This window comes from Schistocerca serialis, chromosome 1, assembly GCF_023864345.2.
Source record: "Schistocerca serialis cubense isolate TAMUIC-IGC-003099 chromosome 1, iqSchSeri2.2, whole genome shotgun sequence".
Lineage (NCBI taxonomy): Eukaryota > Metazoa > Arthropoda > Insecta > Orthoptera > Acrididae > Schistocerca > Schistocerca serialis.
The window spans coordinates 1,234,898,192-1,234,914,635 of NC_064638.1; the positions used below are offsets into that span (position 1 = coordinate 1,234,898,192).

Here is a 16,444-nt window from a genome sequence, read left to right on the forward strand (position 1 = left end):
GGGCACATACTGCACATAACGAAGCTTTACCTAAGAGAAAAAGTTTGATTTGAAACAGCCAATTGCAAACATGGTGATTTGTTTAGCTGAAAAATTTGCAGCTGGTTGTGCATAAAAGAAAGCTACAGGATTGTTATAATCATCATTAATTTGGTATGTACAGTGGTAAAAAGTGTGTAACGTAGCACTTGTCTCTCCAAGCAAAAATAAGCTAAAAACATATCAGTTTAATATGAGAAAACAGTACAAAACTTATTGTAATTTATTGACTGCTTGGTTATAACAAAATAACAGTTCTCAGAGTCTTCACTCATTGTATTAATATTGAGGTTCTCCTGGAAATACCAGAATGGCTGGCCATTATTAGCCTTCAGTAGGCAGAATTCAGAGTTCTTATGATAGAAACACAGAAGGGGGAGAGGGGGGGGGGGGGGGGGGAATGATAATCACAGCTTTCGGAACTAAATGTTTGTTCCTCACGGAGGAAAGATAATCCACTGGAGAAGATTATAAAGAGGAAGGGTGCAGGTTACTCAGAACCTTGATCAAGAGGTACCAAGCTCTGAGTAATTCCCCTCCCCAACTTTTGTTCACCTGGTATTCCGAGGCAGGGACATCTAGTTCCAAAAGATAGGCCTGCTATTTTCTGTCAGCTGTAGTAGGAATTTCACTAGATGGTGATAAGTAGTAGCCAATTATTCTCTCGCCTTGTAATTTTAAGTTTTTTCCCACATTTGAATTTTCTGTTTGATATAAAAAACAATGCATATTCATTATCCAGTATAGGTACTCACAAAGCAGGTCAAGAGGGAACACTTGGCACCTCCTGCTGACTAGGCACAGACCTTCTATTCATTACAGAAGTATCACGAATTTATAGCAGTGACTGTCTGCGACACTACTAAATTGCAGATTGAACATTGCAGATTGTGACAGGAAATGCAGAGAGTTTATCAGTGCTTTTCGGTTGTCACGTCGTACACAAGAAATTTTTCTGGCTCCTTGGTAAAGCAGTGGTTTCCATGACCTTATGATGTCGAAATGGTTGCGAATGTTTCCAGAACAGTGCTGAAATAGTCATCTATATTTCCTCTGTCACTCCCTCATACAGCCCTTATCAAGTTTAATAGTGTTAGACAGTCATTGCTGCAAATTTGTGATACTTCTGTAATGAATAAAAAGTCTGTGCCCATTTTTCAGGAGCAGCCAAGTGCCTCATACCTCACATTGTGGATGCCTTTGCTGGAAAATGAATATGGTATTACTTTTTATGTTGTTGTTTTGGCGCTTAGTCTGAAGACTGGTTTGCTGTAGCTCTCCATACTACTCTATCCTGTGCAAGCCTCAGCATCTCTGAATAATTGCTGCAACCTACATCCTTCTGAATCTGCCTATTCTATTCATCTCTTGGTCTCCCTTTATGATCTTTTTCCCCCCCAACACTCACACTCTTTTTTTGTCTAGTCAGGGGAATATGGAATGGGGGAAAAGGACAAAAGAGGAAGCCGTCAGGTAGAATGTTGCACAGAGCATAACTTAATCATAGCTAACACTTGGTTTAAGAATTGTGAAAGAATGTTGTATATGTGGAAGACACATGTAGGCAGTAGATGATTTCACATTGATTATGTTGTGTTAAGACAGATTTCGGAACCACATCTTTTTAAATTGCAAGACTTTGAGGAGTAGAGTTGAACTCTAACCACAATTTATTGGTTATGAACTGTAGACTAAAAGTGAAGAAATTACGAAAAGGTAGGAAATTGAAGAGATGGGACTTGGTTTAAGTTGAAAGAACCAGAGGTTGTTGAGAGTTTGAGGGAGCATTAGGCAGCGATTGACTACAACAGGGAAAAGGAATACAACAGAAGATAAATGGATAGCTTCCAGAGATAAAATAGTGAAGGCAGCAAAGGATCAAGTAGATGAAAAGCCTAGGCAGAAATCCTTGTATAACACAATAAATGTTGTCGTCGTCTTCTTCAGTCCAGAGGCTGGTTTCATGGAGCTCTCCATGCTACTCTATCCTGTGCAAGCTTCTTCATCTCCCAGTACCTTCTGCAACTGACAACCTTCTGAATCTGCTTAGTGTATTCATCTCTTGGTCTCCCTCTATGATTTTTACCCTCCACAGTGCCCTCCAATACTAAATTTGTGATCCCTTGATGCCTCAGAATGTGCCCTACCAACCAATCTCTTCTTCTAGTCAAATTGTGCCACAAATTTCTCTTCTCCCCAATTCTATTCAGTACCTCTTCATTTGTTATGTGATCTACCCATCTAATCTTCAGCATTCTTCTGTAGCACCACATTTCGAAAGCTTCTATTCTCTTCTTGTCCAAACTATTTATTGTCCATATTTCACTTCCATACATAGCTACACTCCATACAAATACTTTCAGAAAACACGTCCTGACAATTAAATCTATACTGGATGTTAACAAATTTCTCTTCTTCAGAAATGCTTTCCTTGCCATTGCCAGTCTACATTTTATATCCTCTCTAATTTGACCATCATCAGTTATTTTGCTTCCAAAATAGCAAAACTCATCTACTGCTTTGTGTCTCATTTCCTAATCTAATTAGCTCAGCATCATCTGATTTAATTAGACTTCATTCCATTATCTTCTTTTGCTTTTGATGATGTTCATCTGATATCCTCCGATCAAGACATCGTGCATTATGTTCAGCTGCTCTTCCAGATCCTTTACTGTCTCTGACAGAATCACAATGTCAGTGGCAAACCTCAAAGTTTTTATTTCTTCTCCATGAATAGTAATTCCTACTCTACCTTTCACCAGTTTTTCCTTTCGCCTATAAAGAATTCGTGTTAGCATTTTGCAGCCGTGAGTTATTAAACTGATAGTTCAGTAATTTTCACATCTTGAGCACCTGCTTTCTTTGGGATTGGAATTTTTACATTCTTCTTGAAGGCTGAGGGTATTTTGCCTGTCTCGTACATCTACCTCACCAGATGGTACAGTTTTGTCATCTCTGGCTCTCCCAAGGCTGGTATAGTTTTGTCATGACTGGCTCTTCCAAGGCTATCAGTAGTTCTAATGGAATGTTGTCTACTCATGTGGCCTTGTTTCGACTTAGGTCTTTCAGTTCTCTATCAAATTCTTCATGCAGTAGCATCTCTCCCACACAATAGATTCTGAATTTCAGAATTTTAATTCATGAAAGGAGAAAATATAAAAGTGGAGCTAATTAAGCAGGCAAAAGGAACTGCAAACATTTGATAGGAACTGCAAAATGATAAGCAGGAATGGTTAGAGGACAAATCTAAGGATTTAGAAGCATATATCACTGTGGGGTAGATCAATACCACCTGCAGGAAAATTAGAGACATATGGAGGAAAGATAAGCCGCTGCATAACTATCAAGAGCTCAGATGGAAAACCATTCCTAAGCAAAGAATGGAAAGCTGAAAGGTGGAAGGAGTGTGTAGGTCTATTCAAGGGAGACTAACTTGAAGGCAATATTATAGAATTGAAGATAAGATAGCATATATGATATTGTGAGAAGAATTTGATAGAGCAGCGAAAGATGTAAGTTGAAACTAAGCCCCAGGAGTAGAATACGTTCCATAAGAACTACTGATAGCCTTGGGAGAGCCAGCCATGATAAAAATCTTCCATCTGGTGTGCCAGGCATATGACACAGGCAAAATACCCTTAGACTTCAAGAAGAATATAATAATTCCAATTCTAAGGAAAGCAGGTGCTGACAGCTGTGAATATTAGTGAACTACCAGTTTAATAAGTCACAGTTGCAAAATACTAACACAGATTCTTTACAGAACAATGGAAAAACTAGTAGAAGCAGACTTCAGGTAAGAACAGGTTGTATTCTGGAGAAATGTAGGAACATGTGAGGCAAAACTGACCCTACAACTTATCTTAGAAGATAGGTTAAGGAAAGGCAAAAATATGATTATAGTGAATATTGAGAAAGCTGTTGAAAATGTTGACTGGAATATTCTGTTTTAATTTCGATAGGTGGCATGGAGAAAACACAAGGAGCAAAAGGCTCTTAACAACTTGTACAGAAACCAGACGACCGTGATGAGAGTCAAACGGCATGAAGGGGAAGCAATGCTTGAGAAGGAAGTGAGGCAGGGCTGTAGCCTATCTCTAACATTATTCAGTCTGTGCATTGAGCAAGCAGTAAAGGAAGCCAAAGAAAAATTTGGAATGAACGTCCAAGGGGATCAATATATATTTCGAGGTTTGCCGGTGACAATGTAATTCTGTCAGAGACAGCAAAGGACTTGTAAGAGTAGTTGAACGGAATGGACAGTGTCTTGAAAGGAGGATATAAGGTGAATAACAAGAATGCAAAACATGGATAATGGAATGTATTGGAATTAAATCAGGTGGTGCTGAGGGAATTAGATTAGGAAATGTCACACTTAAAGTAGTAGATGAGTTTTGCTATTTGGGCAACAAAATAACTGATGATGGACAAAGTAGAGAAGGTCTAAAATGTAGACTGACAATCTAAATGTTTCTGAAGAAGACAAGTTTGTTAACACTGAATATACAGGGTGAAAAGTGTTTAAACCGACAAACTCTGGGAGGTTGTAGGGGACATCAAAACAAATATTTTTCCCGGTGGAGGCCGTATTAAGCTCTTCAGTTGTTAGAGGCTGTATTACGATCTTCAGTTGTTAGAGGCTGTATTACGATCTTCAGTTATTAGAGGGCGTATTACACTCTTCAGTGGTAGACAACTGCTGTCCACCAGTGTAGTAGAGCATTGTCTCTGTTTACTAATGGAGTGATACACCTGGACTGAGTACAATGATATGGTTGGTGCGTACTACGTAGCACACGATAACAGACGAGCTGCACAGTGGGTTCATCAACAACAATATCCTAATTGCCATATCCCGCATGATACAACTTTAGCTGCTGTGTACCAACGTCTGCATGAGACTGGGTCATTTAGCAGATTGCCTGGACAGGGACACCGTGGCACAGTAAGAACGCTGCAATTTGAGGAAGCTGTCGTGCAGCATGTGGAGCGGGATCCTTCAATCAGCACTCGTGCAATTGCACGTAACATGGTGACGAATCAGACGAATGTAAGAACAGTCCTTCGAGAGCAATTGTTACTTCTATTTCACTTACAGCGCCCCCCCAGGGGATCCACAACTCTTTTGTGGATACGTGCGTAGCGAGCACGGGGCCCCGAGCTAATGTGGCCTTCCTTCCTTTCCGGGCTGCATACCTTCCCTTTCCGCATCCTTCCCCATCCCCTGTCTTCACCCCCCCCCCCCCCCCCCTCACCTCTGGCTGTTTCCTTCACTTTCTCCCCCTCTGGGAGTATGGTTTGCGCCTACGTCCGGAGACGGACGCTTGTAAATGTACCGCATTCTTCTTCTTCCTTGCTTGTATGTCTTCTTCCTTCCTTTGTCCTTCTCCTTTCCTTACCTCTTCTCTTTACCCTTTTCTCCGCTGCGGCGTTTGAGACCCCCTCTTCTTTCCTTTCCCTTTCTCTGTCTTCCTCCCTGTGCGTGTCTGAAGGCCGACCCACGCACTTCCATGCGTAGCCGGTGACGGGGTAACGCGTAATTCCCCGCCCCAGGTAGACAGGTCGGACACGTACGTACCCCCTGGTAAAGGCCAGGCCCAGGGAGGGGTGATTACCCGAGCTGATACCTTCCGAAAGTGCCGATTGGTCCCTCCGTCCGTTTGTCGGGAGGTGTGACCTGAGGTGTGAACAATCACCTAAGGCGGGTGTGCCCTCGGTGAGGGCCCCCACAAGGGAGGAGCGCGCCATCGGAGACGCCGGTAATCATGGGGGATTCTTCCTCAATGGTTTCCTCACCTTCCACTATGTCTGCTCACAAACGTAAGTTCACTGAGTCTCAGCCACAGACGGTTCTTCCATCGTTGCCACAGTTCCTTGTTGTTTCTCGGTCTGACGAAGGTCACGACTTTTCCACGGTCAACCCTTTCATTATTCAGAAAGGTGTCGACGCAATTGCGGGTCCTGTAAAGTCTTGTTCCAGACTACGGAATGGCACCCTGTTGTTGGAAACACACAGTGCCCTCCAGGCTCAAAAATTGCTGCGTACTTCTCTGCTCCACACCTTCCCTGTCCGGGTGGAACCGCACCGTACCTTAAATTCCTCGCGTGGAGTCGTTTATACACGCTCCCTCGATGGATTGTCTGACGAAGAAATTCAGCACTACCTGTCTGACCAGGGCGTCACCGCTGTTCATCGGGTTATGAAAAGGGTTGACTCGAACATCATTCCAACCCGCACTGTCTTCTTGACATTTGACAAAGTTCAACTCCCATCAAAAATCAAAGCAGGCTATGAGATAATTTCCGTTCGCCCTTATGTCCCGAACCCTACGCGTTGCTATCGATGTCAGCGGTTCAATCACACCAGCCAGTCCTGTTCCAATCCGGCCAAATGTGTTACGTGTGGCCGGGATGCCCATGAGGGTGCTTGTCCACCTCCATCCCCTCGCTGCATCAACTGTATGGGTGACCACGCTGCTTCCTCTCGAGATTGCCCTGTTTTTAAGGACGAAAAGCTGATCCAGGAAATAAGAGTGAAGGAAAAGGTGTCGACCTTTGCTGCTCGAAAGTTACTCGCCAGTCGACAGCCCACCGTGCCTCAGAAAGGAAAATACAGCGCTGTCCTTGCTTCTCCTCGGCCAACAAAGGAGGCGGCCACGCAGACTTGCGATCTCACATTTAGTACCACGATCGTCAGATCGGCCAGCGCAAAGATCGCCCGTTCAACCTCACCTCTTTCGCCTGCCCACTCTATGGCTCACCCTTCGTCGGGTTCTGCTAAATCTCGAGCCCAAAAGTCAGACGCCAAGTCTTCCAAAAAAGAGCATTCTCGTGAAGAGTTTTTACGTACTGCAACTTCACAACCATCGGTTCCTCCTTCATCTAAACATACCTCCAAGAAGGCTACGAAGAAACACAGTTCCTCTCCTTCTCCGCCAAGGCGTGTCCCATCTACAGCACCACCTGGCGGAAATCGCCCTCGGCCATCTTCTTTGTCGCCGAGGCGCACTGTTGGTGGCCGGTCAACTGGCCGATCGTTGGTGGCAGGAGCTGCTCCTGACCAACCTATGGATCAGGATCTTCTGCCTTCGACTGAATGCCATTCCATCCTGTCGGTCGCAAGCTCTGAGCAGTCGTTGAGTTGACAGCACCCTTGGTGACGTTCCTCCATTTTCTGTTCACCCTATGTCCATTATCCACTGGAATATCCGCGGCATTCGCGCCAATCGGGAGGAATTGTCGATCCTCTTACGATCCTACTCGCCGGTCATCTTCTGTCTTCAGGAAACAAAGCTGCGTCCCCATGACCGCTTTGTTCTCCCTCATTTTCAGTCCGTCCGATATGACCTCCCCTCTGTTGAAGGCACTCCAGCCCATGGAGGACTCATGATTCTGCTCCATGATACTCTCCATTATCACCCAATCCCCTTAAACACTTCGTTCCAAGCTGTCGCCGTCCGTCTTTCCCTTTCTGGATACACGTTCTCTCTTTGTACAGTATACATTCCATCGTCTACACCAATGGCACGAGCTGATCTTCATCTTCTTGATCAGCTTCCACCCCCCTATTTGCTGGTTGGGGACTTCAATGCCCACCACCCGCTTTGGGGATCTCCACATCCTTGTCCACGTGGCTCACTATTGCTAGACGTCTTCCACCAAGCGGATCTAGTCTGCCTCAACACTGGGGTCCCTACATTTTTGTCTGCCTCCACGGCAAATTTATCCCATTTGGACCTTGCGGTCGGTACTGTTCCGCTAGCTCGGCGCTTCGAATGGTTCGCCCTTGATGATACACACTCGAGTGACCACTTTCCATGTGTTCTTCGACTGCAGCCTCAACTGCCATATATGCGCTCGCGACGCTGGAAGTTTGCCCAAGCCGATTGGACACTTTTTTCGTCTCTAGCGACATTCGATGACCGTCGCTTTCCCAGCGTCGACGATGAGGTCACACATTTTACCGACGTTATTCTCACAGCTGCGGAACGTTCAATACCACGCACCTCCGAATTGCCCCGGCGCCCCCCAGTTCCTTGGTGGAACGAGGCATGCCGTGACGCAATACGTGAGCGGCGACGTGCTCTTCGCATTTTCCGTCACCATCCAACTTTGTCCAACTGTATCCGATATAAGCAGCTCCGTGCGCGATGCCGTCGCGTCATCCGCGATAGCAAGAAGGCAAGCTGGAAATTCTTTACTAGCTCATTTAACAACTTCACTCCCTCCTCGGAAGTTTGGAGTCGGCTTCGACGGTTCTCAGGCGCGCCTAGTTTCTCCCCGGTCTCTGGGCTCACTGTCGCGCATGCTACCTTAGTGGACCCCGTCGCAATTTCTAACTCATTGGGTCAGCACTTTGCTGAGATTTCGAGCTCTTCAAATTACCCGCCAGCGTTTCTCCCAAAGAAACGTGCAGCGGAAGTGCGACATCTTGCTTTCTCCTCTCAAAATCGCGAAAGCTACAATACTGTTTTCTCCATGCGCGAACTCCAACATGCACTCTCTTCTTCTCGCTCCTCCGCCCCAGGACCGGATGGTATCCATGTCCAAATGTTGCTGCATTTATCAACCCATAGCCTGCGTTACCTCCTTCGCCTTTATAATCGAATTTGGACCGACAGTACCTTTCCCAGGCGATGGCGGGAAGCTATTGTCGTTCCCGTTCCGAAACCTGGAAAGGACAAACATCTCCCCTCTAGCTATCGCCCCATTTCTCTCACGAGTAGTGTCTGTAAGGTTTTGGAGCGTATGGTGAATTACCGTTTAGCTTGGTGGCTGGAGTCCCGCAGTCTTTTAACACCAGCCCAATGCGGATTCCGAAAGCATCGTTCTGCTGTTGACCATCTTGTTGCTCTCTCCACTTATATCATGAACAATTTTCTCCGGAAACGCCAAACGGTAGCAATATTTTTTGATCTGGAGAGAGCGTACGATACCTGTTGGAGGACAGGCATCCTCCGCACACTGTTCTCTTGGGGCTTTCGAGGCCGGCTGCCCCTTTTTCTTCGCGAATTTATGGCAGAGCGCACATTTAGGGTGCGGGTGAACACTACTCTCTCCCGTACTTTCTCCCAAGAAAACGGGGTACCCCAGGGCTCCGTGCTGAGTGTTGTACTGTTTGCCATCGCCATTAATCCAATTATGGATTGTCTCCTTCCTGATGTCTCGGGCTCCCTCTTTGTGGACGATTTTGCGATCTACTACAGCTCTCAACGGACCAGCCTTCTTGAAAGACGTCTTCAAGGATGTCTCGATCGCCTCCACTCGTGGAGCATCGAAACCGGCTTCCGTTTCTCACCCAGTAAGACCGTTTGTGTTAATTTTTGGCGACGTAAGGAGTTTCTTCCGCCCTCCTTACATCTAGGTCCTGTCAACCTTCCGTTTTCCGACGTCGCAAAATTCTTGGGTCTTATGTTTGACAGAAAACTGTGCTGGTCCTCCCACGTTTCCTATCTTTCGGCTCGCTGTCTGCGTTCCCTTAACACCCTTCGTGTCCTGAATGGTACCTCTTGGGGAGCGGACCGGGTGGTCCTTCTCCGCCTCTATCGCGCCTTAGTGCGCTCGAAATTGGATTATGGAAGCATAGTCTACTCCTCTGCTCGGCCGTCTATTCTTCGGCGTCTCGACTCTATCCACCACCGTGGATTACGTTTAGTGTCTGGAGCTTTTTACACCAGCCCTGTGGAAAGCCTTTATGCTGAGACTGCTGAACCTCCGCTGTCCAATCGGCGGGCAGTCCTTCTGAGTCGTTATGCTAGCCATCTGTCTTCCATGCCTGCTAATCCAGCCTATAACCTTTTTTTCGACGAGTCCTTTGATGTCGGGTATGCAGGCCGCTCCTCCTCCCTACTACCCCCGGGAGTCCGCTTCCGTCAACTGCTCCATTCTCTTTCCTTCCGCTTTCCTAAAACCTTCTTGACAACTTGGGGTACAGCACCGCCTTGGCACCGTCCCCGGATCGACTTGCTCAGAGACCTATGTGAATTTCCCAAGGATGGTACCCCTACACTTGTTTACCGTCGGGCATTTGCTGCTCTATGTGCACAAATGACGGAAGCCACATTTATTTACACCGATGGCTCGAAAACATCGTTAGGTGTAGGGAGTGCCTATATTGTTGGCGACACCCCAAATCACTTTCGGCTTCCCGACCAGTGTTCGGTTTATACTGCGGAGCTTTACGCTGTTCTCCAGGCTGTCCACTACATCCGCCGCCATCAGCGGATACAGTACGTAATCTGCTCAGATTCTCTCAGCTCTCTCCTCAGTCTCCAAGCTCTTTACCCTGTGCACCCTCTGGTCCACCGGATTCAGGACTGTCTGCGCTTGCTCCACCTGGGGGGCGTCTCAGTGGCGTTCCTCTGGCTCCCGGGACACGCTGGTATCTGTGGAAATGAGGCGGCCGATATAGCAGCCAAGGCTGCAGTCTCTCTTCCTCGGCCAGCTCTTCAGTCTCTTCCGTTTACCGATCTACGGAGCGGTTTATGTCGCCAAGTTACTCATTTATGGCATGCGCATTGGTCAACACTTCCCCACAATAAATTGCGGGAAGTGAAAGCCGTTCCTTGCGCTTGGACCTCTTCCTCCCGAACGCGTCGTCGGGAGGAGGTAATTTTAGCCCGACTCCGGATAGGGCACTGTCTTTTTAGTCATCGACATCTTTTAAGCGGTGATCCTCCCCCACTCTGTCCCCACTGCTCTCAGCTGTGGACGGTCAGACACCTTTTAATTGAATGCCCCTATTTTAATCCGTTACGCTCCCGTCTACAGCTATCGCCTGATCTATCGTCGATTTTAGCAGATGACACGCGCTCAGCTGACCGCGTTCTACAGTTTATTAGAGACAGTGAAATGACGTCACTCATTTGAAGCCTTTTTTTTGGGGGACAACCAACCCCTTTCTATAGTGGACTTTGAAGCATTCCTTCTGCCTTTAGTTTCTCAAATTTTCTGACTTTGTTTCCATTGCTGCTGATTTTAAATTTGGTTTTTTTCCTGTTTTCTACATCACGGGCTGGGCGCTAATGACCATAGAAGTTTTGCGCCCTAAAACCACAAAAAAAAAAAAAAAAAAAAAAAAAAAAAAAAAAAAAAAAAAAAAAAAAAAACTTACAGCGTGTCCACAACCTGGAACCAGTTAATTATCCACCCAGACCACAGTTTTTGCAGTGGTACCTGGAACAGTGTGAAATGCATCCAACATTTCCATCCTCTGTGTTGTTTACTGATGAAGTAAAGTTCAGGCGTGATGGAGTCTTCAACTTGCACAATCCGCATGTTTGGAGTGAGGATAACCCACATGCCTCAGTTACTAGCGCTCATCAAGTGCCATTCTTCGTTAATGTGTGGGCCGGTGTTGTTGGGGACTATTTAATTGGGCCGTATCTGCTACCTAGGCCATTAAATGGCAGGCACTATTACAATTTTCTCGCCAGAGCATTGCCAGAATTACTGGAAGACGTCCCCCTCCCTACAAGACAATGCATGTGGTTCCAACATGACGGGGCGCCTTCACATTTCAGTCGTGTGCATCAATTCCTGGACCGACGGTTCCCAGAAACGTGTATTGGCAGAGCTGGTCCTGTACCATGGCCTGCTTGATCCCCTCTGCACATTTTTGTGTGGGAGAGATGCACAACCTTGTTTATGCAACTCCTGCTGCTTCAGAGGAGGATCTGATTGCCTGTATAGTAGCAGCAGCAGGAACAATTCAGGATACTCCTGGGGTTTTTGCCCGTGTCAGACAGAACATGATCAGACGGCGCAACCTTTGTCTACGTGTCAATGACGGCATTTTTAAAAGCCTACTGTAATTGAAATTGGGTTGTGTTAATGTGTTGTCTCTTGGTCATAAAAAAATCGAAGAGTGTTTGTTGGTTTAATTAATTTGCCGCCAGAGAAATCTTCCTCTACCTGTTTAAATACTCCTCATAGGGAAAAATATTTGTTTTGATGTCCCCTACAACCTCCCAGAGTTTTTCGTTTTAAATACTTTTCACCCTGTAGATTAAAGTATAGGGAAGTCTTTTCTGAAAATATTTGGGTGGAGCTTAGCCATGTATGGCAGTGAAACATGGACGATAAACAGTTTTGACGAGAAGAGAAGCACTTGAAATATGGTGCTACAGAAGAATGCAGAAGATCAGATGGGTAGATCACGTAACAAATGAGGAGATACTGAATAGAATTGGGAGGAAAAGAAATTGTAACACAACCTGACTAGAAGGAGGTATTGGTTAGTAGGGCACATTCTGAGACATTAAGGGATCCATAGTACTGGAAGGACGAATGGGAAATTGTAGAGGGAGACGAGAGATGAATACAATAAGCAGATTCAGGAGGTTGTATGTGCAGTAGCTGTTTGGAGATGAAAAGACTTACAGAGCTGCATCAATCCTACATTTGAAAAATTCCATATTCATTTACAAGATGTGGAGTATGAAGGTTCACTTGGCCCCTACTGCAAAGTGGTCACAGACCTTTTATTCATTACGAAAGTATCATGAATTTATAGCAGTGACTGTCTGCCACACTACTAAACTGCAGATTTAACATTGGTGACTGAGACAGGAAATACAGTGACTTGCCGTAACTGTCCTCAATCTTCCTCTTTCACTCCCTTGTACAGCCATTACCAAGCTGCAGAAATGGATTGGTTCAGCACCTTGATATGAACATTCCTAGCACAGCATGCTAAGGGAGTAATTAGCAATTGATTTGGATACAATAAGTTCTTGAGGGGCTACACATTTTTCAGACCAACTGAATCAGTTATATTGAAAATGACAATTTTAGAATCTTACCTCCTCTCACAGATTTTTGCAGACACCCATGTTTCCCAGTGACATCACACACTAGATACTTGAACTGAGACCATTCACAGATACATTCTGAAAAGCTACTGTAGTTCAGGTATGGTAATGTCAGTAGAATTATCCAGTTTCTATGCACTAAAAACATTATGTTGTTGAGTGCATAGTTCCAGTGATCTTAAATACTCAGATGGGTGAACTGGAAACTACACAACACAAATTTATGTAATAGAAGTCACCAGACTCCTTGACTACTCAGTATCTTCTAGATCATCCAGTAGGTTTATTGAAGCACAAATCTCTTCCTGTTGCAACACATCGGCAATTGTTTCTGGACTGACACGAAAATTGTTCTCATTTGTTAGAAATTTTTCACCATGACCACCACGACCACCACCACCACCAACAACAACAACAAGAATTAGAAATCACTTCTTTGAGGAGTATTAAAAATTTTAATGTCATCAGGTTGTAATGAAACATAAATGAAAATACTTAAGCACCAGAGAAATGAATATTTGTCAATGTAACCTCATACTCTAATAATAATATACACATAATGTGAATGTAGTTTTACATTTCACCTTTATTCAAATAATAGAGCCAGAGGAATTGAAATAATTCATCTGCTAATTGATAGATACATTCCATGGCAAAAAAGCATCTTGCGTGCCTTGTAAAATATGGTGGGTACAATCTTCTGTGCTGATGCTTGTAAAAAGTCTCAAATGAAGGCAGTGATACTTGTACAGTGCTTGGGTAAGTGCTATGTGGTTTGTTCAGGTATGTAACAGTGAACATGGATGGATTTTAACAAGACGCACATCTGCAGAAAGCGTACAAACCTATTGTTACGTATGTATAACATTTGGTGTTATAGAGTGTTATAAAATGATCAGAGTTTGGGCAGAAATTAATGTGAGGTCCAGAATGAGAGTTGATATAAATGCAAAGGTGAAAAATTAGAATAATCGAAATTAAAAGTGACAGAAGACTGGGTGACACCAAAAAGCCTGTTGGACAGATCCAAAGTTCGTTACCTATCCCACCCAATACATCAAGTGGCAATGTAGAAAGCAGGGTGTATACACTCTGGGACAACCAGGAAATCTGGGACAAACCAGTAAATATTTTCATCCAGGAGAAGTCCAGGAAACATGGGAATTTTTTAGAATCCTGGGAATTTTTCATTTTCTTAGTTCACAGTTAAAGTTTTATAATTTTGACTGGCAAGAGCTGATACCCAAAGAAAAAAGTTTACTTTAGCCTGCTTCTGCAGATTAAGACTGCAGCAATAAAACATAAATGAGAAAATAACACCGAAATAAAATTTCAGTTTGCAAAGAAAATTTGCCATTTACATCAATAAAACACAGTGCACATACAAGCATCTGCTGACAGCAAAACATGTAAATGACTGTACAATACTTCGTAACAATGAACTGCTTTTGATGTATCTCCCTTGTGGGCCTCATTTTGACGAGCGTGACACAACGACTGTTTACATTTCTAAAGGGCACAGCAGACAAGTGTCAGATCACAGTGATCCGTAGCACAAGCAACCAATTGCTTCATAGATAGCACATGTATGGACAGATCACCAGCAGTCGGTCACTGCTGGCTATGTGGAAATCCCAGGCAATCTGATGGACTGCATGTGATACGTGCCTGCAGTATGACTGCTTGGCTGGTTAGCAGCGATGTGTGGCAATGTGACTGCGACTTATTTCTCTATTTTTCAAGTGTAGCTCTGCGATTAGGTTTCATTTCGCTTCGCTCACATTGAGTAGGAAATTTACATTATAATTTTAGTTATCCAGGGACCTTAAACTTCTTTGAGAAGTGGAAGCTGGAGATGCCATTTATGTTAAAAAGTAATACAAAATAGGCCCCCTCTGACTTTGCAGCAAAGCATGTGCTATAGAAATACAACTGATGGGAAGCTCATAGTAATGGTCACAATACAATGGGCTCCATGCTATGATTTTGTGTTATTTAGTAAATAATTATATGCATTATTAAAGTTTCTAACTTCCAAATATAATGGCATATGTACCTACTGTGATGTTAAGAGGACATTTAAATTAAAATGTTTTGTGCAAATCTATTAAACAGTTATACTCAAGTCACTTGTCATTTCATATAATCTAATTCTCCTTCATACAATTTATAACAAGAGTTGTAGCAATCAGTAGTGGTGCTATTGACAACATACCTTAACAGATAACAGAAAAATATTGCGAATGGTGGTTTGAGAAGGGTTACTTTAAAAGTAAATTTCATTCTACGCAGGATGAATTATGTTATTTGATCAAAAGTATCCAGACACCCCCAAAAACATGTTTTTCATATTAGGTGCATTGTGCTGCCACCTACTGCCAGGTACTCCATATCAGCGACCTCAGTAGTCATTAGACATTGTGAGGGAGCAGAATGGGGCACTCCACAGAACTCACGGACTTCGAAAATGGTCAGGTGATTGGGTGTCACTTGTCACACATTTGTACGCAAGATTTCCACACTCCTAAACATCCCTAGGTCCACTGTTTCTGATGTGTTAGTGAAGTGAAAATGTGAAGGGACATGTACAGCACAAAAGCGTATGGCCGATCTCGTCTATTGACTGGCAGAGACCGCCGACAGTTGAAGAGGGTCGTAATGTGTAATAGGCAGACATCTATCCAGACCATCACACAGGAATTACAAACTGCATCAGGATCCACTCCAAGTACTATGACAGTTGGGCGGGAGGTGAGGAAACTTGGATTTCATGGTCAAGCCGCTGCTCATAAGCCACACATCATGCTGGCAAGTTCCAAACACTGCTTCACTTGGTGTAAGGAGTGTAAACCTTGGACAATTGAACAGTGGAAAAACATTGTGTGGAATGACAAATCACAGTACACAGTGTAGCGATCCAATGGCAGGATGTGGGTATGACAAATGCCCTGTGAACGTCATCCGCCAGCATGTATAGTGCCATTCAGTAAAATTCTGAGGTGGTGGTGTTATGGAGTGGTCGTGTTGTCCTTGGAAGGGGCTTGCATCCCTTGTTGTTTTGCGAGGCACTATCACAGCACAGGCGTACATTGATGTTTTAAGCACCTTCTTGCTTCCCACTGTTGAAAAGCTATTGGGGGATAGCAATTGAATCTTTCAACATGATCGAGCACCTGTTCATAATGCACAGCATGTGGCGGTGTGGTTACACTACAATAACATCCCTATAATGGACTGGCCTGCACAGAGTCCTGACCTGAATCCTATAGAGCACCTTTGGGATGTTTTGGAATGCTGACTTCGTGCCAGGCCTCACCGACTGACATCTATACCTCTCGTCAGTGCTGCACTCCATGAAGAATGGGCTGCCATTCCCCAAGAAACCTTCCAACACCTGACTGAACATACGGCTGCAAGAATGGGAGCTGTTATCGAGGCTAAGGGTGGGCGAACACCATGTTGAAATCCAGTGTTACCGATGGAGGGCACCACGAACTTGTAAGTCATTTTCAGCCAGGTGTCCGAATACTTTTGATCACATAGTGTATGTTATGTGTGAGAATGTGCAATGAATTTCTTAAACCATGGAGTGT

The 16,444-nt window shown here is 44.5% G+C and overlaps 1 protein-coding gene across 1 annotated transcript in view; it reads left to right on the top strand.

Annotated features, from left to right (window-relative positions):
• Window positions 1–16,444, top strand: part of LOC126419217 (angiomotin-like 2a) — a 133,494-nt gene that overhangs the window by 88,574 nt on the left and 28,476 nt on the right. The window lies entirely within an intron of this gene.